The sequence below is a fragment of the Myiozetetes cayanensis genome, unplaced genomic scaffold (genome assembly GCF_022539395.1).
Source record: "Myiozetetes cayanensis isolate MyiCay16 unplaced genomic scaffold, myiCay2020 scf68, whole genome shotgun sequence".
In the NCBI taxonomy this organism is placed as follows: Eukaryota; Metazoa; Chordata; class Aves; order Passeriformes; family Tyrannidae; genus Myiozetetes; species Myiozetetes cayanensis.
This window is the reverse complement of record NW_026087942.1, coordinates 64,371-88,445: the sequence shown is the minus strand read 5'-3', so window position 1 is coordinate 88,445 and position 24,075 is coordinate 64,371. Positions and strand designations below refer to the sequence as shown.

General features: G+C 62.7%; 2 protein-coding genes across 2 annotated transcripts in view; one reads left to right on the top strand and one right to left on the bottom strand.

Annotated features, from left to right (window-relative positions):
• The window catches only part of BOP1 (BOP1 ribosomal biogenesis factor), an 87,554-nt gene that overhangs the window by 18,135 nt on the left and 45,344 nt on the right, over positions 1 to 24,075 (top strand).
• LOC126651578 (uncharacterized) overlaps positions 1 to 24,075 on the bottom strand; it is a gene marked incomplete at its 3' end in the record, with an annotated part of 149,721 nt that overhangs the window by 110,036 nt on the left and 15,610 nt on the right. The window lies entirely within an intron of this gene.

Sequence of the window (24,075 nt, the reverse complement as noted above, 5' to 3'; positions counted from 1 at the left end):
AAGCCCCGAAAGGAGCGCGGTGGCTGCGGCTCTTGGCTGCCCCAGACTTGATATTTGAAGCGCTCGTGGAGCGGCTCCGGCGGGGCAGGAAAGGCTTTTTCCTTCTGGAAGGAATGACATCACCCCAAACACTGAAACCATCAGCTCCCTGACCCGGAGCGAGCGAGAAAAACCCACAACAACTCGTGGGGAGGAGTGGAAACTTTGCCTCCGGGCTTTTTTTTTTTGCTTCTTGTTTTTTTTCTTTCCTTCTCCTCTTTTTTTTCCTTTCTTTTTTGAGTTTTTCATTTTTTTTTTCAACTTCTCTTTTTTTTTCTCTTCTTTTTTTTTTCTTTCCTTCTCCTCTTTTTTTTCCTTTCTTTTTTGAGTTTTTCCCTTTTTTTTAACTTCTCTCTTTTTTTCCTTCTTTTTTTTTCTTTCCTTCTCCTTTTTTTTTCTTTCTTTTTTGAGTTTTTCTTTTTTTAACTTCTCTTTTTTTTTTTTCTTTTTTTTTTTCTTTCCTTTTCCTCTTTTTTTTCTTTCTTTTTTGAGTTTTTTTTTTAACTTCTCTTTTTTTTTTTTCCTTTTTTTTTTTTTGAGTTTTTCTCTCCTTTTTTTCCTTTTGTTTTGTTCCACTGGCTGCCCCTCTCTCTGAGCGCTGGCTCAGCTCCCATCCCAGCCTGCCCTGAAGGGATCTGACATCTCCCTGGGACAGCTCCTGCCCTCCAGGGGGGCTCATCCAGCCCCATTCCCGGATCCTGCCGGGAATGTGGGCTGTGCCAGGCCTGGTGCCCGTGGCACAGCAGGGCAGAGCATGCAGAGGCGTCACTGGCAGTGCTGTCTCCTCCCGTGCTCCCTCTCCTTCCCCCTTCCCGGGGCTGCTCCGTTGGCAGGGCGGGCTCTGTGCCAGGGGAGGCAGGAATTGCCTGTCCCAAATCCCGGCTGGGCACGGCCCAGGCTTTCCCTGGCTCCAGGTCAGGGTGAGGAGTCCTGGAGCACCTCTGGCTCTGCTGGGATCCCTGCCTGTCCCTCTGGGCAGGGTTATCCTGCTGGGATCCCTCTGGACAGTGTTATCCTATGGGATCCCTGCCTGTCCCTCTGGACAGTGTTATCCTGGTGGGATCCCTGTGGGCAGTGTTATCCTATGGGATCCCTGCCTGTCCCTCTGGACAGTGTTATCCTGCTGGGATCCCTCTGGGCAGTGTTATCCTGCTGGGATCCCTGTGGGCAGTGTTATCCTGGTGGGATCCCTGCCTGTCCCTCTGGGCAGTGTTATCCTGGTGGGATCATCCCTGTGGGCAGTGTTATCCTGATGGGATCCCTGTGGGCAGTGTTATCCTGGTGGGATCCCTGTGGGCAGTGTTATCCTGGTGGGATGTTCACCATGGATACCCAAACCTGGAGTTGGCCTGGAAGGTTTGTGCCCTCAGAGCCAGGGAAGGGCATTCCAGCCTCCCCTCTTCCTGCAGGGATGGCAGAGCCCTTCCCTCTGGAATGCCAGGGCTCCTGCTCCACCATCCCATCCCATCCCTCTGGAATGGCAGGGCTCCTGCTCCACCATCCCATCCCATCCCATCCCTCTGGAATTCCAGGGCTCCTGCTCCACCATCCCATCCCATCCCATCCCTCTGGAATGCCAGGAGTCCTGCTCCAACATCCCATCCCATCCCATCCCTCTGGAATGCCAGGGCTCCTGCTCCACCATCCCATCCCATCCCATCCCATCCCATCCCATCCCATCCCATCCCATCCCATCCCTCTGAAATGCCAGGGCTCCTGCTCCATCCCATCCCATCCCATCCCTCTGGAATTCCAGGGCTCCTGCTCCACCATCCCATCCCATCCCATCCCATCCCATCCCATCCCATCCCATCCCATCCCATCCCATCCCATCCCATCCCTGTATCCCATCCCATCCCATCCCATCCCTCTCCAGCGTGGAAGGGACCCGGGATCGCCGCCCTCCTGCCCAGCTCAGGGCTGACCTCGGCTCCCTCCTCCCCTTCCCAAATCTGGGGGGGCTCTTGGAATGTGTGGATCTCCGGGCCTGAGGCTCTGGCTGCTGTTCCAATGTCCCACTTCATCAGGCCCCGCTCCGGGTCCTGGGAATGCGGGAGGAAGCGGAGGCTCCGGGCCGGTTCCGGGGGCTGGGTCGTTACCAGGGCTTGGAGATGAATTCCCCCCTCAACCTGGAACTCGTGGAGCAGGGATTGGCTGCCCCTTGCACCCGGAGAGCTGGGATATTTGCAGCAGGGAGGATTTGGAAATGTCTTTGCCGGCGCCGGCGTCCGGTGGTTCCTGATCCCGGAATCTTCCGCTCCTGGGGTCCCCACTGCCCGGCGGGGGTGGGACTGGGATCCCACCGTGGAGCATCCACAGGGAATGTGGGATGTGAGTCCATGGAGCACCCACAGGGAATGTGGGATGTGAGTCCTTGGAGCACCCACAGGGAATGTGGGATGTGACTCCAGGGAATGTGGGATATGACTCCAGGAAATGTGGGATGACTCCAGGAGCACCCCCAGGGAATGTGGGATGTGACTCCAGGGAATGTGGGATGTTGGATCACCCCCAGGGAATGGTCACCCCCAGGGAATGTGGGATGTGACTCCAGGGAATGTGGGATGTGACCCCAGGGCACCCCCAGGGAATGTGGGATGACTCCAGGGAATGTGGGATGTGACTCCCAGGGAATGTGGGATATGACTCCAGGGAATGTGGGATGTGACTCCAGGAGCACCCCCAGGGAATGTGGGATATTGGAGCACCCCCAGAGAATGTGAGATGCCTCCAGGAGCACCCCCAGGGAATGTGGGATGACTGCAGGGAACGTGGGATGTTGGATCACCCCAGGGAATGTGGGATGTGACTCCAGGGAATGTGGGATGTGACTCCAGGAGCACCCCCAGGGAATGTGGGATATTGGAGCACCCCCAGAGAATGTGAGATGCCTCCAGGAGCACCCCCAGGGAATGTGGGATGTGACTCCTTGGATTACCCCCAGGGAATGTGGGATGTTGGATCACCCCAGGGAATGTGGGATGTGACTCAGGGAACGTGGGATGCCTCCAGGGAATGTGGGATGACTCCAGGGAACGTGGGATGCCTCCAGGAGCACCCCCAGAGAATGTGGGATGTTGGAGCACCCCAGGGAATGTGGGATGCGACTCCAGGGAATGTGGGATGACCCCAGGGAACGTGGGATGCCTCCAGGAGCACCCCCAGGGGCACAGTTTGGTGGGGTCTCCCCCGCCGTGGGCTCAGGCTCTCGGTGTCCGTGGTGTCCGTGGTGTTTTTGGGAAGATCCCCGGCTTTGCTGTGGCACTGCTGGCTCCGAGGACGGTGCTGGCAGCGTGGGGCCCCTGTCCCCTGCTGTCCCTGCTGTCCCCTCATGTCCCCTGGTGTCCCCTGAGTGTCCCTGCTGTCCCCTGGTGTCCCCTGGTGTCCCTGGTGTCCCTGGTGTCCCCTGGTGTCCCTGGTGTCCCCTGGTGTCCCCTGCTGTCCCCTGCTGTCCCCTGCTGTCCCCTGGTGTCCCCTGGTGTCCCTGGTGTCCCTGCTGTCCCCTGCTGTCCCCTGCTGTCCCCTGGTGTCCCCTGGTGTCCCCTGCTGTCCCCTGCTGTCCCCTGGTGTCCCCTGGTGTCCCCTGGTGTCCCCTGCTGTCCCCTGGTGTCCCTGCTGTCCCCTGGTGTCCCCTGCTGTCCCCTGCGTGTCCCCTGGTGTCCCCTGCTGTCCCCTGCTGTCCCTGGTGTCCCCTGGTGTCCCCTGCTGTCCCCTGCTGTCCCCTGGTGTCCCCTGGTGTCCCTGCTGTCCCTGGTTGTCCCCTGGTGTCCCCTGCTGTCCCCTGGTGTCCCCTGGTGTCCCCTGCTGTCCCCTCGTGTCCCCTGGTGTCCCCTGGTGTCCCCTGGTGTCCCTGCTGTCCCTGGTGTCCCCTTGGTGTCCCCTGGTGTCCCCTGCTGTCCCCTGGTGTCCCCTGGTGTCCCTGCTGTCCCTGGTGTCACCTTGGTGTCCCCTGCTGTCCCCTGCTGTCCCCTGGTGTCCCTGGTGTCCCTGGTGTCCCCTGGTGTCCCCTGGTGTCCCTGGTGTCCCTGGTGTCCCCTGCTGTCCCCTGCTGTCCCCTCCTGTCCCCTGGTGTCCCCTGCTGTCCCCTGGTGTCCCCTGGTGTCCCCTGGTGTCCCTGGTGTCCCCTGGTGTCCCTGCTGTCCCCTGGTGTCCCCTGAGTGTCCCCTGCTGTCCCCTGCTGTCCCCTGGTGTCCCCTGGTGTCCCTGCTGTCCCCTGGTGTCCCTGCTGTCCCCTGGTGTCTCCTGCTGTCCCTGGTGTCCCTGGTGTCCCCTGCTGTCCCCTGGTGTCCCCTGGTGTCCCCTGCTGTCCCCTGGTGTCCCTGCTGTCCCCTGCTGTCCCCTCATGTCCCCTGCTGTCCCCTGCTGTCCCCTGCTGTCCCTGGTGTCCCCTGGTGTCCCCTGGTGTCCCTGCTGTCCCTGCTGTCCCCTGCTGTCCCCTGGTGTCCCCTGGTGTCCCTGCTGTCCCCTGCTGTCCCCTGCTGTCCCCTGGTGTCCCTGCTGTCCCCTGGTGTGTCCTGCTGTCCCTGGTGTCCCTGGTGTCCCCTGCTGTCCCCTGGTGTCCCCTGGTGTCCCCTGCTGTCCCCTGCATGTCCCCTGCTGTCCCCTGGTGTCCCCTGCTGTCCCTGCTGTCCCCTGCTGTCCCCTGCTGTCCCCTGCTGTCCCCTGCTGTCCCCTGGTGTCCCCTGCTGTCCCTGCTGTCCCTGGTGTGTCCGTGGCTCCCTGCAGGGCCCAGGGCAGAGGAGGGACGCTCCGGAGCTGCCGGTGCCCGGCGGATTCCTCGGAGCTCACGTCAGCTGGGTGGATCCGGGCTCCCAGGCCAGCAAGGAGCGGTGGCCAGACAGTCAGGGCTGCTGGGAACAGCTCCTGGCTCGAGTGGGAAACGGCCCAGGTTTCCCTGGGATGAGGGGGAGGACGGGCAGCCCCGGGCACCGGGACGCTCATTCCGAGCACGGGCCCAGGGCAGGCTCAGCTGGGATCTTGGGGGAAATAAATCCCTGCTGGGAAGGGGCTGCCCAGCTCCTGGATCCCCATCCCTGGGGGATTCACCACCCCTGGGCCATGTGGCACTTGGGGACACGGGCAGGGCTGGCTGGGGGATGGACTGGGTGGGCTCCGAGGGCTTTTCCAGCCTCAGCAATTCCGTGATTCCCTGACTCTGCCGTGCTCTCAGGAGGCTTTCAGCACGTTAAAGAGGGGGGGGAAAAAAAAGGGGACCTGCTGAGCTCCCAAACCGCAAACAAACCTTGGCAAAACGGGTCGGAAAACGTTTTAAGCCGTCCGTGTTGAAAATAACGATAGAGCAGAAATGCCGTGGGTTTTTCTCGGTTACACGAATTGCAGTTGGGTAAAACCAGCGAGATAAATTATAATTTCATAACAAATAACTCACAACTGAAAAAAAAACCACCCCAAACCAAACCCCAGACCCGCCCAAATTCAGGTCCTGCTCCCCTGGGGTGGCTTTGCCGTGGGTGCTGCCTGAGGAGGGGGGAGGAATGGTGGGGACAGGCCGTGGCCTGGCTGGTGTTGGTGGCTTTTGGGGCTCTGGAGGTGAGGCTGGAGCTGTGGGAGCCGCCCCATTCCCAGCGGGAAGGGCCGTCCATCCCGGGAAGGAGACGCGATGGGATTGTCCGTGGCGCTGGGGGAGGTGGGAAGAGCTTCCCTGTCCCTGTCCCTGTGTCCTGTCCCTGTGTCCAGCCCCCTCCCAGGCCATCTCTGGGAGCAGGGATTGCTGCTCCAGCCCTGGACAGGTCCCCCCTCCCTCCGTCCTTCCCCGGCCTCGCCGCTTTTTTTATGATCCCTGGAGTTTTTTTTTTATCTCCCCCTCTCTCCAGTAGCACAGCTCGTCCAAAAAAACACACCACTTGGATTCCTGGAAAAACTCTGGAACAAAACAATCCAGGCCCCTTTTTTTTTTTTTTTTTATTATTTTTTGCAGAGCTCTGGAAGATAGCGAGGGGTTTGTACCTGCCAGCACAGGCACGGGGTCCCGGCATTCCCTGTCCTTCCGGAGCCCGGAGCGGCGCCGGCAGGGATGGAGGGTCGGGATTGTGCCTCTGGGAGTGCCCAAGGCCGGGTTGGACGGGGTTTGGAGCACCCTGGGATGGTAGAAAGTGTCCCTGCCCGTGGCAGGGGATGCTCTGGGTGGGCTTTGAGGCGCCTTCCCACCCAAACCATTCCAGGATCCGGAGGCGGGGGGTGATTCCAGCACTGCTGAAGGGCTGGAGCTCTTCCCTCTGAGGGCTGGGAATGCTGGACCGGGACACAGGGGTGTCCTCAGAAGGAGGGAAGCCAAGAGAGCCCCAGCTCTTCCCAGGAATCCCCCAGGCCAGGCTGGGCCAGAGGGCTTTAAGGAAGACTTTAAATTTGGAATTGAAATGGAATTCCGTCAGGGAATGTTGTTGGCCGTGAGGATGACCAGGTGCTGGCACGGCTTGTGCAGGGAGCGTTGGGATCTCCACCCTTGGGGTTTCCAGGAGTCCTCAGGGTGACTGGCTCCTGGTGACCCTCTGGAGCAGGGCTGGGAGCGGGAACGAGGTGAAGCCGCTCCGGGAGCGGGGTCAGGATCGTTCCGTGGGCTGGAGGAGGTTTGGGGTGGGATGGAACGTGGCTCAGATGGGGCAGGGGATCCCAGTGAGTGGGATTTTCCCTGAAGCAGGTGTGGGGCTGTTGGGCTGAGGGGGTTTAGAGGGGGACCCATCCCATTTTGGCCATGCCCATTTCACAGGGCAAAGCTGGCAGGGACGGCTCTGCTTCCCAGGTGCAATTCCAGGAGCGATTCCCAGGTTTTGGGGAGCCTGGAGAGGCCCTCAGGCCTCCCTCATGCAGCCCTGGAAGAGGAGAACTTCCAGGTCTGGGTGTTGGGATGGAGCTGGGGGGGGATCAGCCAGTGTGGGATACAGGGCTCAGGATCAGGGACACACACAGGGCTCAGGATCAGGGACACACACAGGGCTCAGGATCAGGGACACACACAGGGCTCAGGATCAGGGACACAGGGCTCAGGATCAGGGACACACACAGGGCTCAGGATCAGGGACACAGGGCTCAGGATCAGGGACACACACAGGGCTCAGGATCAGGGACACACACAGGGCTCAGGATCAGGGACACACACAGGGCTCAGGATCAGGGACACAGGGCTCAGGATCAGGGACACAGGGCTCAGGATCAGGGACACACACAGGGTTCAGGATCAGGGACAGAGGGCTCAGGATCAGGGACACACACGGGGCTCAGGATCAGGACACAGGCTCAGGATCAGGGACACACAGGGCTCAGGATCAGGGACACACACAGGGCTCAGGATCAGGGACACACACAGGGCTCAGGATCAGGGACACAGGGCTCAGGATCAGGACACACAGGGCTCAGGATCAGGGACACACACAGGGCTCAGGATCAGGGACACACACAGGGCTCAGGATCAGGGACACAGGGCTCAGGATCAGGGACACACAGGGCTCAGGATCAGGGACACAGGGCTCAGGATCAGGGACACACAGGGCTCAGGATCAGGGACACACACAGGGCTCAGGATCAGGGACACACACAGGGCTCAGGATCAGGGACACACAGAGGCTCAGGATCAGGGACACACAGGGCTCAGGATCAGGGACACACACAGGGCTCAGGATCAGGGCACACACAGGGCTCAGGATCAGGGACACAGGGCTCAGGATCAGGGACACACACAGGGCTCAGGATCAGGGACACACACAGGGCTCAGGATCAGGGACACACACAGGGCTCAGGATCAGGGACACACACAGGGCTCAGGATCAGGGACACACAGGGCTCAGGATCAGGGACACACAGGGCTCAGGATCAGGGACACACACAGGGCTCAGGATCAGGGACACACAGGGCTCAGGATCAGGACACACAGGGCTCAGGATCAGGGACACACACAGGGCTCAGGATCAGGGACACACACAGGGCTCAGGATCAGGGACACAGGGCTCAGGATCAGGGACACAGGGCTCAGGATCAGGGACACACACAGGGCTCAGGATCAGGGACACACAGGGCTCAGGATCAGGGACACAGGGCTCAGGATCAGGGACACACACAGGGCTCAGGATCAGGGACACACAGGGCTCAGGATCAGGGACACACACAGGGCTCAGGATCAGGGACACACGGGCTCAGGATCAGGGACACACACAGGGCTCAGGATCAGGGACACACACAGGGCTCAGGATCAGGGACACACACAGGGCTCAGGATCAGGGACACAGGGCTCAGGATCAGGGACACAGGGCTCAGGATCAGGGACACACACAGGGCTCAGGATCAGGGACACACACAGGGCTCAGGATCAGGGACACAGGGCTCAGGATCAGGACACAAGGCTCAGGATCAGGGACACACACAGGGCTCAGGATCAGGGACACACAGGGCTCAGGATCAGGGACACACACAGGGCTCAGGATCAGGGACACACACAGGGCTCAGGATCAGGGACACACACAGGGCTCAGGATCAGGGACACACACAGGGCTCAGGATCAGGGACACACACAGGGCTCAGGATCAGGGCACACAGGGCTCAGGATCAGGGACACAGGGCTCAGGATCAGGGACACAGGGCTCAGGATCAGGGACACACACAGGGCTCAGGATCAGGGACACAGGGCTCAGGATCAGGGACACACAGGGCTCAGGATCAGGGACACACACAGGGCTCAGGATCAGGGACACACAGGGCTCAGGATCAGGGACACAGGGCTCAGGATCAGGACACAGGGCTCAGGATCAGGGCACACAGGGCTCAGGATCAGGGACACACAGGGCTCAGGATCAGGGACACACACAGGGCTCAGGATCAGGGACACACACAGGGCTCAGGATCAGGACACACAGGGCTCAGGATCAGGGACACAGGGCTCAGGATCAGGACACACAGGGCTCAGGATCAGGGACACACACAGGGCTCAGGATCAGGGACACACAGGGCTCAGGATCAGGGACACACACAGGGCTCAGGATCAGGGACACACACAGGGCTCAGGATCAGGGACACAACAGGGCTCAGGATCAGGACACACACAGGGCTCAGGATCAGGGACACAGGGCTCAGGATCAGGGACACACACAGGGCTCAGGATCAGGGACACACACGGGCTCAGGATCAGGGACACACACAGGGCTCAGGATCAGGGCACACACAGGGCTCAGGATCAGGGACACACACAGGGCTCAGGATCAGGGACACACACAGGGCTCAGGATCAGGGACACAGGGCTCAGGATCAGGGACACACACAGGGCTCAGGATCAGGGACACACAGGGCTCAGGATCAGGGACACAGGGCTCAGGATCAGGGACACAAGGCTCAGGATCAGGGACACACAGGGCTCAGGATCAGGGACACACACAGGGCTCAGGATCAGGGACACAGGGCTCAGGATCAGGGACACACACAGGGCTCAGGATCAGGGACACACAGGCTCAGGATCAGGACACAGGGCTCAGGATCAGGGACACACACAGGGCTCAGGATCAGGGACACAGGGCTCAGGATCAGGGACACACACAGGGCTCAGGATCAGGGACACACACAGGGCTCAGGATCAGGGACACACACAGGGCTCAGGATCAGGGACACACACAGGGCTCAGGATCAGGGACACACACAGGGCTCAGGATCAGGGACACAGGGCTCAGGATCAGGGCACACACAGGGCTCAGGATCAGGGACACACAGGGCTCAGGATCAGGGACACACACAGGGCTCAGGATCAGGGCACACAGGGCTCAGGATCAGGGACACACACAGGGCTCAGGATCAGGGACACACACAGGGCTCAGGATCAGGGACACACACAGGGCTCAGGATCAGGGACACACACAGGGCTCAGGATCAGGGACACACAGGGCTCAGGATCAGGGACACACAGGGCTCAGGATCAGGGACACAGGGCTCAGGATCAGGGACAGGGCTCAGGATCAGGGACACAGGGCTCAGGATCAGGGACACACACAGGGCTCAGGATCAGGGACACACAGGGCTCAGGATCAGGGACACCAGGGCTCAGGATCAGGGACACACAGGGCTCAGGATCAGGGACACAGGGCTCAGGATCAGGGACACACACAGGGCTCAGGATCAGGGACACACAGGGCTCAGGATCAGGGCACACAGGGCTCAGGATCAGGGACACACACAGGGCTCAGGATCAGGGACACACAGGGCTCAGGATCAGGACACACACAGGGCTCAGGATCAGGGACACAAGGGCTCAGGATCAGGGACACACACAGGGCTCAGGATCAGGGACACAGGGCTCAGGATCAGGGACACACACAGGGCTCAGGATCAGGGACACAGGGCTCAGGATCAGGGACACACGGGCTCAGGATCAGGGACACACACAGGGCTCAGGATCAGGGACACACACAGGGCTCAGGATCAGGGACACACAGGCTCAGGATCAGGGACACACACAGGGCTCCAGGATCAGGGACACACAGGCTCAGGATCAAGGGACACACACAGGGCTCAGGATCAGAGACACAGGAGCTCAGAGATCAGGGACACACAGGAGCTCAGGATCAGGAGACACACAGGCTCAGGATCAAGGACACACACAGAGCTCAGGATCAGGGACACACACAGGGCTCAGAATCAGGGACACACAGAGCTCAGGATCAGAGACACAGGACTCAGGATCAGGGACACACACAGGAGCTCCAGGATCAGGGACACACACAGGAGGCTCAGGATCAGGGACACACACAGGGCTCAGGATCAGGACACACACAGGGCTCAGGATCAGGGACACACACAGGGCTCAGGATCAGGGACACACACAGGGCTCAGGATTAGGGACACAGGGCTCAGGATCAGGGACACACACAGGGCTCAGGATCAGGGACACACACAGGGCTCAGGATCAGGGACACACACAGGGCTCAGGATCAGGGACACACACAGGGCTCAGGATCAGGGACACACACAGAGCTCAGGATCAGGGACACACACAGGGCTCAGGATCAGGGACACAGAGCTCAGGATCAGGGACACACACAGGGCTCAGGATCAGGGACACACACAGGGCTCAGGATCAGGGACCCACACAGAGCTCAGGATCAGGGACACACACAGGCTCAGGATCAGGGACACACACAGGGCTCAGGATCAGGGACACACACAGGGCTCAGGATCAGGGCTCAGGATCAGGGCTCAGGATCAGGGCTCAGGATCAGGGACACACACAGTGCTCAGGATCCTGCCAGGCAGTCACAGGACAGGAAAGGGCTCTCTTCCCCATGGAATTGCCTCGGGAAGGTCCTGGCTCCGTGCTCAGACTGTCAGCACCTCTGCAGGCGCCGGGGCCGCCTCGGGCCCAGTCCAAGGCTCTGCATCCCTGGGGGCTGCTTTGCTTCCCCGGCAGCGCCTGGAGCGCAGCCAGGGGGGAAAGGGCCGGCCCTGGGAGCGCCGCCGGAGCTGCTCCCGCTGTCCTGGGCTGGCAGCAGCCAGAGGATGCAGGGCTGGAGCTCTGGAGTGGGGCTGGAGTGGGGCTGGAGTGGGGCTGGAGCTCTGGATTGGGGCTGGAGCCCTGGATTGGGGCTGGAGCTCTGGAATAGGGCTGGAGTGGGGCTGGAGCTCTGGAGCTCTGGAGTGGGGCTGGAGCCCTGGAATAGGGCTGGAGTGGGGCTGGAGCTCTGGAGTGGGGCTGGAGCACCAGAGTGGGGCTGGAGTGGGGCTGGAGCTCTGGATGGGGCTGGAGCTCTGGATTGGGGCTGGAGCCCTGGATTGGGGCTGGAGCTCTGGATTGGGGCTGGAGCTCTGGATGGGGCTGGAGCCCTGGATTGGGGCTGGAGCCCTGGAGCCCTGGATTGGGGCTGGAGCCCTGGAGCCCTGGATTGGGGCTGGAGCCCTGGAGTGGGGCTGGAGCCCTGGATTGGGGCTGGAGCCCTGGATTGGGCTGGAGCTCTGGATTGGGGATGGAGCTCTGGATTGGGGCTGGAGCCCTGGACTGGGGCCGGGGCCGCGCGTGGCTCTGCTCAGCAGCCAAGGCCGGCCGGGGATCGTCCCGGCTGCCAGAGCTCCCGGAGCTCGTCCCGCTCCCCCCCGCATCCCACATCATATCCCACATCCCACCCCAGCTGCGAGGCTGCTCCAGCCTCCCCTCTGGCAGCGGCTCCTGCTCGTGTTTCCTCGGCTCTTTGTTTGGGAAGGCGTCGCTCCCGCCTGGAAATCGCTCCCGGGCTGCCGCTCTCCTGGCCGGGATGGGGGGTCCAACCACCCCCCCTCCCTCCTCCCCCACTTCCATGGGATACTGGGGGGGCAAAGCAACCCCCAGTGCCCTCCTCCTGCTGCCCAGCTCTTTCCCAGGGGGAGTTTTCCCAACACATCCCATCAGGTGTCACCGAGGTTGGTGACACCGGGGCACCGGATTTTGGGGTCTCCAGGATCGTGTCCTGCCCCTCCAAGGGCTGCCATGGGGGGCCTGAGCTCCTTCCAGGAGTGCAGGAGCGGGAGGAGAAGCTCAGGGAGTGTTGCCTGCAGGGCCTGGGAGCCGTTGCAAGCGCTGATTGGTTTTTAGTTAATTGGTGAGGCTCGTGGAGGGGGGCAGAGGCGGGTGCTGCTCTGGGATGTGGGAGCTGGGGGATCACGGGGAGGGGGAGTTTTCCATCTTCCCGAGGTTCTCCAGGGCTTGTGCTGTGCCCTCCAAGGGGGATTTGCTGTGCAGGTCCAACCACACCGATCCCATGGGCTGGAAAGGACCCTCTGGGACGTAGTGAAGGGACAGGATGAGAGGGAATGGCCTCAGGTGGGATCTTGGGAAAATCCCTCCTGGAAAGAACTGCCCAGTCCTGGATCCCCATCCCTGGGGGATTATTGACCATCCCTGGGGAGGTGGCACTTGGGGACACGGGCAGGGCTGGGGGATGGTTGGACTGGGTGGGCTCTGAGGCTTTTCCAAGCTACAATAATTCCATGATTCCATGGTCACGGCCCCAGGGCTGCCAGAGCCCAGGAGCATTTGGACAAGGCTCTCAGGGACAGGGGGGGGATTTTGGGGGTGTCCTGGGCAGGGCTGGGAGTTGGGCTGGATCATCCTTGGGGGTCCCTTCCTGCTCAGGGCATTCCAGGATCTGTGGAGCCCTCTCTGCCTGCTCCCCACCTCTGATCCCATCGGAGCCATCCCGAGCCATCCCAACTTATTCTGAGCCATCCCAAGCCATCCTGAGCCATCCAAACTTATTCTGAGCCATCCCAACTTATCCCGAGCCATCCCGAGCCATCAGAGGCATCCCAAGCCATCCCAAAAGCATCCCAAGGCATCAGAGCCATCCCAGGCCGTCCTAAAGCATCCCAAGCCATCCCGAGCCATCCCAGGCCATCCCAAAGCATCCTGAGCCATCCCAGGCCATCCTAAAGCATCCCAAGGCATCAGAGCCATTCCAGGCTGTCCTAAAGCATCCTGAGCCATCCTGAGCCATCCCAGGCCATCCTAAAGCATCCCGAGCCATCCTAGGCTGTCCTAAAGCATCCCAAGGCATCATGAGCCATCCCAGGCCATCCTAAAGCATCCCGATTCATCCCGAGCCGCCCCTGTCGGCGGCAGGGCCGATCCCTCTCATCCCAGCCCCGCTCCTGCTCTCTCCCGGCAGGAAATCTCTCTTTAATAGGCTCTTGGGGGGCCGGGGCCGTGTTTTCCTAAGCGGCAGGAATGCTGACATGGAAGGCCTGGCTCCCTCCTCCCGGCAGGTCCCTGGATCTCGTGCCGCTCCTGCTGTGCCGGATAATCCTTCCCCGGGAGCGGGGCTGGGAGTGGGGAGGGCGGGGCTGCAGGTGCGGATCTGCCGGGATGGGGAGGTGGGGGGGGGTCTCTGGCGCAGGGAGGGCTCCTGGAAGGGGCTCCTTTCATCATCCCCCTCTCCCAGGTGGTGGGAGGGGGGTGCCGGGCACGATTGGAAGCAGCTGGAGGTTGAGCCCGCCCGCGTCCCTGGGCTCTGCTCCAGGCGGGAATCGGCCCGGGGGGCAGCGGGGCAGCATGAATAGGGGAGAGCTGCCACTGTCAGTGCCATGGGGGGGGTGTGTGTGACCCCAGGATGGTGCTCCTTGTCCCACATCCCATCCCAGCCCCGTCCCATCCCATCCCCCTGCCCGGCTGGGCCAGCCCTGCCTTCGCATCTCGTAACCTTTAACGAGCGGGGCCTGCTCCGCACGGGAGCCGGGGCTGGGCGGCTCTTCCCGAGGGGAAGGGGGGTCTGGATCCCTGGCAGGGCTCTGGAAGTGGGTGCCCCGTGCCCTGGGGGTTGCCCCTGGGGCAGCTCCCGAATCCCTATCCCAAAGAGCCCCCTCACTCGCTTGGATCCTCTGCCCTGGCAGTCCTCCTCCCGGCGCGACTCCCACAGAGCTCCCGGCAGCTCCCGAATCCCTATCCCAAAGAGCCCCTCACTCTCTTGGATCCTCTTCCCTCAGCTCCTGGGGCAGCTCCCAAATCCCCATCCCAAAGAGCCCCCTCACTCGCTTGGATCCTCTTCCCACAGAGCTCCCGGGGCAGCTCCCAAATCCCCATCCCAAAGAGCCCCTCACTTGCTTGGATCCTCTTCCCTCGGCTCCTGGGGCAGCTCCCAAATCCCCATCCCACAGAGCCCCTGACTCACTTGGATCCTCTTCCCACGTTGCTCCTGGGGCAGCTCCCAAATCCCCATCCCAAAGAGCCCCTCACTCGCTTGGATCCTCTTCCCTTGGCTCCTGGGGCAGCTCCCAAATCCCCATCCCAAGGAGCCCTGATCCTCTTCCTTCAGTTCCTGGGCAGCTCCCAAATCCCCATCCCAAGGAACCCTTCACTCGCTTGGATCCTCTTCCCACAGAGCTCCCAGGGCAGCTCCCAAATCCCCATCCCAAAGAGCCCCTGACTCACTTGGATCCTCTTCCTTCAGTTCCTGGGGCAGCTCCCAAATCCCCATCCCAAAGAGCCCCTCACTCCTTGGATCCTCTTCCCTCAGCTCCTGGGGCAGCTCCCGAATCCCCATCCCAAAGAGCCCCTCACTTGCTTGGATCCTCTTCCTTCAGTTCCTGGGGCAGCTCCCAAATCCCCATCCCAAAGAGCCCCTCACTCGCTTGGATCCTCTTCCCATGGAGCTCCTGGGGCAGCTCCCAAATCCCCATCCCAAAGAGCCCCTCACTTGCTTGGATCCTCTTCCTTCAGTTCCTGGGGCAGCTCCCAAATTCCCATCCCAAAGAGCCCCTGACTCACTTGGATCCACGGAGCTCCCGGGGCAGCTCCTGAATCCCCATCCCAAAGAGCCCCTCACTCGCTTGGATCCTCTTCCCATGGAGCTCCCAGGGCAGCTCCCGAATCCCCATCCCAAAGAACCCCCTCACTCGCTTGGATCCTCTTCCCATGGAGCTCCTAGGGCAGCTCCTGAATCCCCATCCCAAAGAGCCCCTCACTCGCTTGGATCCTCTTCCCTCAGCTCCTGGGGCAGTTCCCAAATCCCCATCCCAAAAAGCCCCTCACTTGCTTGGATCCTCTTCCCACGGAGCTCCCGGGGCAGCTCCCAAATCCCCATCCCAAAGAGCCCCCTCACTCGCTTGGATCCTCTTCCCATGGAGCTCCTAGGGCAGCTCCTGAATCCCCATCCCAAAAAGCCCCCTCACTCGCTTGGATCCTCTTCCCTCAGCTCCTGGGGCAGTTCCCAAATCCCCATCCCAAAAAGCCCCTCACTTGCTTGGATCCTCTTCCCATGGAGCTCCCAGGGCAGCTCCGTGGCCTCCCATGCCGGGGCTGCTCCATGGAAAACAGGGAGCCAGGGAAAGCCCCGGCCATGGGGGCAGGAGCTCACCTGGCTCATTCCCGAGGAACGTGCCAGCCCGGAGCAGGGCCGGGAATGGGGTGGGGTTGCTCCGGGCTCTGCTCGGCACGGCAGCATCAGCAGGTCCTTCCAGCCCTTGGATCCGAAAGGGGAAGGGCAGAATGCCCAGGAAAAGGAGGGGGGTTGGGATATGCCTGTACCCCCCACCCCGGGAACGGCTCCCGAGGTGTCGGGAATGGAAAAGTCCGAGCGCGGTCAGAGCGGGGGAGGGCCCTGCCAAAATTAACAGTTGATCCGGGGTTTTGCGGGAGCCAAAGCGCGAGGAATCTTGGATGGGGAGAGGGAAACTTTTTTCCGTGGGCAGTAAATCAGCACGGAAAGATGGGGAGGTGGGGAGTGGGGGGTGTGTGGGGGGGGGAGCGGCCCCCGCACGGCCCTGGCAGAGGGGCCGGGGCCGGTCCCGCTCCCCGTCCCACAACATTCCCAACCTGCTTCCTGGAGGGGCGGCAGGAACCTGGAGCCGGATCTGCGCCGGCTGGGGGCGGATTTTGGCCGGGTTTGGGAGGTTTAAGGTGCTTTGTGGTGCAGGTGAAGGGAATTTCAGCCGCTGCTCTGAGCCCAGGGAGGACCGTCCAGATGCTCCGCGGGGTCTTCCCGGGATCTCATCCCCATCCCTGGGCTCTGGCATGGCTGGGGCTGGGGGTGGGGAGCGCTGGAGGGACCCTCTGCGTGGGCAGGGTCGGGTTCTGAGCACGTCCAAGGATGGAAACTCCATCCCACGGCAGTGGAAACGCGAGTTCCCGTGTTCAGGTGGAATCCCAGGGGTGTCCCTGGGCATCCACGGCCTCCTCCCACGGGGGGCTGTGACCCCCCCTGCCCCCTTCCCAGCCCTGGATGTTCCCTCCTGCCTCTCCAGGTGCAGGAAAGGCACGGGCAGCTGGGATTGGTAAAGAGAACACCCCTCGTAAATCAGGGGCTGAGGGGTTTGGGGGGGGAGCCTCTGCCTTCCCCCTCCCAGCCCAGCAGCGGGGAAGTGGGAGCGTTTTCCCCCTCAGTGACCGCCGTGGATCCTGTGTGGGAGCTGGGAATCCTTCCCAGCACCTGAGGGGGCTCCGGGAGAGCTGGAGAGGGATTTGGGATGAGGAATGGAGGGACAGCACACAGGGAATGGCTGCCCAGGGTTAGGGGGGAGATTGGGAAGGGATTTTTGGGGAGGGGCTGGGCTGGAATTCCCAGGGAAGCTGTGGCTGCCCCTGGATCCCTGGGAGTGTCCTAGGCCAGGTTGGAGCACCCTGGGCTGGTGGAACGAGTTCTGTGACCCTCGGGACAGGCTGTGGCCGGAGCTGTGTTGGGCTCCACCATCCCAGAGATCTTTTCCACCCGTGACCATCCCGTGGTTCCGTGACCCTCGGCAGGGGTTGAGGCTCCCACTGCCCCCCAGCCCTTGTAGGAGGAGAGGGGGAAACTGAGGCACGGGGAACTGAGGCACGGGGGGAAACTGAGGCAGGGAGGGGGGAAACTGAGGCACGGGGGGAACTGAGGCACGGGGAGGGGGAAACTGAGGCATGGAGGGGGGGAAACTGAGGCACGGGGAGGCTGCGTGGGAGGTCTCCAACCCTCCCCCCTGCTCCCATCTCTTTGTTCTGGGATTGTCTCACTGGCAGGGACCGTGCTGGGGGTGCTGGGACCCCCCCCGGAGCCGCTGCCCACCCCCTGCCCCCCTTGCTCCGTGGCTCCTGGCTGCTCCCGCAGCCCCTTCCCCGTCCCGATTGGAGCTGACGGGCTCGATTTGTCAGAGATAAAAAATAGCGGGGGAGGCCTGGAAAGACAGGAGGCACAGGAAAGCGGTTTGGTAGTCGGAGACAGAGGAGCAGGATTAACGTGCGGTGGGGGATTTGGAGGGGAACACTGCAGGCATTGTAATCCGAGAGGGGCACGGGGAAAAAAGAGAGACCGGGAGAGGGAGCCTGACCCCGGGGCTCCCGGGGGAGACGCGCGGGGAGCGGCAACGAGGAGAGAGTGAAGGATTCCAGAGGTGGACTGGCTTCCTCTTTCACCAGACAGACACAGGGGAGACGGGCGGGGAGCCAGCGCCGTACCTGCACTTCCCATCTGAGCCCGGGACAGCTGGAGCTGCTTTGGGAGGGGGGCCGGGGGCGGTGGGGAGGGGGCACGAGGGCCGTGGATGAAGAGGGGGTCGGGGCCGCAGCCGGAGCGTTCCCGGACAAAGCGGGAAGGGAGGGTCTGGCGGGGATGTCCCGGGATAACAACGGGGATGTCCCGGGATAACAACGGGGATGTCCCGGGATAACGGGGGTCCCGCTGCCCACACTGGCACCTGCCCCAGCCCTGGGAGCCCCGGGGAAGGGGAGGGGTGGGGGAGGGATGTTCCCAGCTGGCAAACATCGGCGGGGGAGGGGGAGGGTGGGAAAGGAGCTCGCAGCGAGTAAATCAGGAGGAAGAAAGGGCTGCTCCCGGGTCACATGTGGTTCCTGGCAGCGGCACAGGTGCTAAACGGGGAGCAGGACCCGGCACCGGGTGATGGATCATGTGGGGAGAGCGGCAGCTCATTCCCAAGGCCTGGGGATGGGTTTTGGGGGGGCTGGGAGCCCCCTCCCCGGGCTGGGGGCACCGCAGAGTGGGACCGTCTGGTCGTGGAAGGGGGGCTTGGAGGGTCACCCAGTGGCCCAGGGACACCTCTCGCCAGCCCAGGGTGCTCCAGCCTGCCCTCGGGCGCTTCCAGGGATGGGGCAGCCTCGGCTTATCTGGGAATTCCATCCCAGCCTCTCCCCAGCCTCCCAGGGAAGAATTCCTTCCCAGTATCCCGCCTGGATCTCCCCTTCTTGCCCAGTGTGAAGCCGTCCCCCCTTGTCCTGTCACTGCAGGCCCTCGGCCAAAGTCCCTCTCCTGTATTTTTTAATCCCCCTTTAAGTGCTGAAAGGCCACAAATTAATGAATTTTAAAGACCCCTGACCCATGCTGGGCTCCACCTGGACATGGAGCCACAACTCCCTGGCCGTGTCCATCCCCCAGTTCCTCGGGATCCAGCCTTTGGATCTGTGTCTGTCCACGCTGGAGCTCAGGCTGTGTGTGGGACCTGCAGGTCGTGTCCCCCTTGTCACCCCTGGCTGTCCCTTCCCTTGGGAAGATCCAGGAGGTCCCTGCTGCTGGATGTCTTGGATCACCTGCTCCGTGGGGACCTGCTCCGTGACCCCCCCCAGGCACGGAGCCCACCCCAGGGCACAGTGCCACCGTCCCAGCTGCGTTCTGGGGGGGCTGACCCCGCTCCCAGCTTTCCCAGTGCCCGTCCCAGGACCTGCTCCGGGTGCAGGAGGGGTTGGGATGGACCCCAGCACGGGGATGGCGCTTCCCACAGGGAATGTGGGGCGTGGGAGCTTCTTCCTGGCTGGGGGGACAGACCCCTCCTGTGTCCCTGTGGCCCCCCCCCCGTGGATGGCAGGGAGCTGGAGTGGGATATTTGGAATTTCGGGGGTGCAGACCTTTGCTGAGACATGAGGGGCACCGTGCCCTGGGGAGGGGTCCTGGCTGGGGGCACAGACCCCTCTCTCCCTGCCCACCTCGGGGTGACCGGGACCCTTCAGCAGCAGTGGGAAATTCCCTCGGAATACCCCCCCAAAGCAGGAAAACCCCAGGCAGAGCCCCCCCGGGGCCGTTTGGTGACACCCCCACCCCGTTCCCGCTGCCTTCCCAGCCGGAATGGGGGTGGGAGCCCCCCCAGCCGGGCCGGGCACGGCCCCCTCCCCCCGCCATCTGCGGGTTCCTGCAGGATTAGGCAGAGGAAATCTGGAGTTGGGTTTCTCCCGGCGCTGAACCTGCCGGCGCTCGCTCCGGTGGATTGGACGCAGCTCCTCCCGGAGCCCCCCTTTTAATGGCTCGGCTTTGAGAATTTCCTCCCAAATTACAGCGCCGGCTTCCTGTTTTTAGAGCTCCCCCGAGCCCTCGGCCCGCGGGGAAGGGCTGGGGGGCCGTCCCTGGAGCGGGGCTGGAGCGCTGCAGCCTGGGGGGTGCGACCCTCCGGGGCTGGGCCCTTCTGCTCTGCCCGCTTTTAGCAGCTCCCTCCTCCCCAGGGCCGAGGGCTGAGCACACAGGGGGTGCAAGGGGAGGATCCTCTGCTCGCTGGGGAGCTGGGGGGTGGACAGGCAGGAGGGGGTGGACAGGGATGGATGGATGGATGGATGGATGGAGAAGGATGGACAGGGAAGGATGGACGGGGTTGGATGGACTAGGATGCACAGAGGTGGATGGGAAAGGATGGACAAGGGTGGATGGACAGGGGTGGATAAGGGTGGATGAATAAGGCTGGATGGACAAGGGTGGATGGACAAAGATGGATAAGGGTGGATGGAAAAGGGTAGATGGACAGGGGTGGATAAGGGTGGATGGACAAGGGTGGATAAAGGTGGATGGACAAGGGTGGATGGACAAGGGTGGATAAGGGTGGATGGACAGGGATGGACAAGGGTGGATAAGGGTGGATGGACAGGGATGGATAAGGGTGGATGGAAAAGCGTGGATGGACAGGGATGGATAAGGCTGGATGGACAAAGATGGATAAGGGTGGATGGACAGGGATGGATAAGGGTGGATGGAAAAGGGTAGATGGGCAGGGAAGGATGGGCAGGGGTGGATAAGGGTGGATGGACAGGGATGGATAAGGGTGGATGGACAAGGGTGGATGGACAGGGATGGACAAGGGAGGACGAGCAGGGAAGGATGAACAGGGTTGGACTGACAAGGCTGGGTGGTGACAGTGGTGGTGGTGGAACTGGTGGTGGCATTGATGGTGGCAGTGGTGGTGGTGGCACTGGTGGTGGCAGTGCTGGTGGTGGCACTGGTGGTGGCATTGATGGTAGCAGTGCTGGTGGTGGCAGTGATGGTGGCATTGATAGTGGCAGTGCTGGTGGTGGCATTGATGGTGGCAGTGCTGGTGGTGGCAGTGCTGGTGGTGGCATTGATGGTGGCAGTGCTGGTGGGGGCAGTGAGGGGAAGGGGTGCCTGGGAAGCAGTTCCAGGGGTCAGGTGAGGGGAAAGGGGTCCCTGAGCCCTCCTGATCCCGCCCTGATCCCGGCGCCTCCCTTGGCTCGGGGGCAGCTCCTGTTCCAGAGCCTCCACAAAGTTGTGTTTAAAGACCCTTTTCCTTTCTTCTCCAGCCCCTCCCGGCTCTCCATAATTTCCACCTGCAGGATTTTCCAGCTGCACGCCTTGCCAGGGGCGGGAAGGGGCTGGGGGAGGTGGGGAGGGGCTGAGAGAGGCGTCTGGAAGTGATTGGGAGCGTTGGCAGCTGGGGGAGCCTCCCGAGCCGGGCACGGCGGGATGCGGGGACACGGGGGGGTTGTGAGTCCCACACCTGGAATAACCCAATCCACCCGGAGCTCAGGAGCTGCTCCTGGTTGGGAATCGTGGCTGGGAACCCCCGATCCCCCAGAGCTCGGGAGCTGCTCCTGCTTGGGAATCGTGGCTGGGAACCCCCCGATCCCCCCAGAGCTCGGGAGCTGCTCCTGCTTGGGAATCGTGGCTGGGAACCCCCCGATCCCCCCGGAGCTCGGGAGCTGCTCCTGCTTGGGAATCATGGCTGGAAACCCCCCGATCCCCCCAGAGCTCGGGAGCTGCTCCTGGTTGGGAATTGTGGCTGGGAACCCCCCGATCCCCCCAGAGCTCGGGAGCTGCTCCTGCTTGGGAATCGTGGCTGGGAACCCCGATCCCCCCAGAGCTCGGGAGCTGCTCCTGGTTGGGAATCGTGGCTGGGAACCCCCCGATCCACCCGGAGCTCGGGAGCTGCTCCTGCTTGGGAATCGTGGCTGGGAACCCCCCCCAATCCCTCTGGGAATCACGAGGGGGGCAAAGCTGTGCCCCTGGAAGTGGGGAGGGAAGGTGGATCCGGGTGGGATCGGGCTCTGCTCCCGGGGAACAGGGACAGGACAAGGGGAAACGGCCCCAGGCTGTGCCAGGGGAGGCTCAGGTGGGAGATTGGGGAAATAAATCCCTCCTGGAAGGGGCTGCCCAGCCCTGGATCCCCATCCCGGGGGGGGGGATTGGCCATCCCTGGGGAGGTGGCACTTGGGGACACGGGCAGGGCTGGGGGATGGTTGGACTCCAAGGGGGATTTTCGAGCAATTCCATGATTCTGTGAAGGGGGAGGGAAGCTGGGCTGGTGCTCCCACACCCCCCCATGTCCTGTTGACCCTCAGGGCATTCCATGTGATTCCAAGGGCTGATTCCCAGTGCAGACCCACCCCAGACACCGGATCTGCCTCTTTGCTGTGACCTAGGAGCTGGGATGTTGTCCCGGGAATCTCTGGGCTGTTGATCTTCCATCCTACTGGCCCAATCCCCCCTTTTGGTGCTTTCCCCCCTAGTCCTGGGTCTCCCAGGTTCTCAGGGAAGGCGGGAGCTGCAGCTCCTGTCCCTTGGCCTCGGGTGGCACGAGGTGGGTGGCTCTGCATCCCTGAAATCCTCAGGGGATCTGCAGCTCCAGGGGCTGCTCTGAGGGGCCATCCCGGGCTGGAGGCCAGGGCTGGGCTGGAGCAGAATTAATGCCCCTGGAGAGCCGAGTGCCAGGCTGGCAGCAGGGCTGGGCTGGAGCAGAATTAATGCCCTGGAGAGCCGAGTGCCAGGCTGGCAGCAGGGCTGGGCTGGAGCAGAATTAATGCCCTGGAGAGCCGAGTGCCAGGCTGGCAGCAGGGCTGGGCTCTCGGGAGCCGGCCCAGGGCTCGCTGCCATCCCGAGGGAGCCGTGTCCCGATCTCCTCGGCCTCCCCCCAGCCGAGGGACGTGCAGATCCCGGAGCCACCCGTGACCTCACGGAGCAAAAATGTGCTGGAAAAATCGCCGTGCACCCGGCTCGGGCCCTGCCAGGCAGCTGGGAGCAATTCCTGCCCCCGGCTCCTGCGGCCGCGGGGCCAGCCCGGAGCCCGGGAATGCTTTCCTGGGACAGCTCCCACCTGCTCCTGGCAGCTCCCTCCCGCTCCTGGGAGCTTCCATCTGCTCCTGGCGGCTCCCACCTCCTGCAGGGTGGGGAAGGGGCTACCCTGGGAGCGGGGGACACAGCCTGCCCCCTTGGCATTTCCAGATGCCGGTGGTGCCGCTGAGGGCCGTGGGATCAGGGAATTCCTGTGGGGGCACATCCCTGCCTGTCCATGGGTGCCGGGAGCCTCTTCCCTGCCCCACCCGGGCCCGGCAGTGATGAGCTGGGACAGGAATGTGCGGCTGGAAGAGGCTCCCGGGATCCGGTGGCAGCGCCTGGAGCTGCTGCCGGGCCAAGGTATGCGCGGCTCCGGCTGCCAGGGAGCTGCTGCTCCCGCTGCCTTTCCCGCTCCAGGGAGAGATCCGCAGCCTCCCCAGCCCGGGGCAGCTCCGCCTGGGATGCTCCAGCTGCTCAGGGATCCCATGGATCCTGCCAGGTGCAGGTGGAGGTGATCCCGGGATCTGTTCCCTGCCTTCCCGGATCCCGTTCCCTGCCTTCCCAGATCCCGTTCCCTGCCTTCCCAGATCCCGTTCCCTGCTCTCCCGGATCCCTGTCCCCGCCTGGCAGGGTGGGGACAGCTTGGCAGTGCCCCCGGGAGCTGGTGGAGCAGGAGTGGAGTGCTGAGTGTGTCACCACCTCACCCCGGGCTCCACGAGGCTGCTCCGGAGGGAAGTTTTCCTCCCCTGCCCCTCCGAGTTTCGCTGTGTCCGTGGAATCTCCACGGCTTTCCCTCCTTGGGGGACGCAGAGGGGACAAGGCAGGGCCTTCCCCGAGGGCCTGGGACATTGTCTGGCACCTCTGTGACTTCCCACCTTGGAGGGGCAGTGCCACCAGGCCTTGGAATGTGCCCAGCAGGGAGGGGTTTCCTGGCACATCCATCCCTGGAGCTCAGTGGATGCCCCGGTGTTCCACGGGCTCCCCTGGAGTCTCCCTGTTTTCCAGGAGGAGCTGCTGCCTGGGGGTCCTTCCCATGTGGAATCCACCGTGCCCTGTGCCACTTCCCTTCTCCCTGGACTCCTTTTCCCTCTCCATCCCTCCCCCCTCGGTGCCGCCGTCTCTCCCTGTGCCCTTCCCTGGGCATCCCGTGGGAAGCACTCCGGGTCTGGGGGGCTCGGGGCATTCCCTGGGGAGCATCCGGGGCCTGCCTGGGGGGCTCAGGGCATCCCGTGCCCCTGGGAGGGGGATGGATACCACCGTGGGGCTGGGAACATCCGGCATTCCCGGCTGGGGGGGCTCCGGCAGCTCTGAGGGGGATCCGGGAGCCGCCGGATCC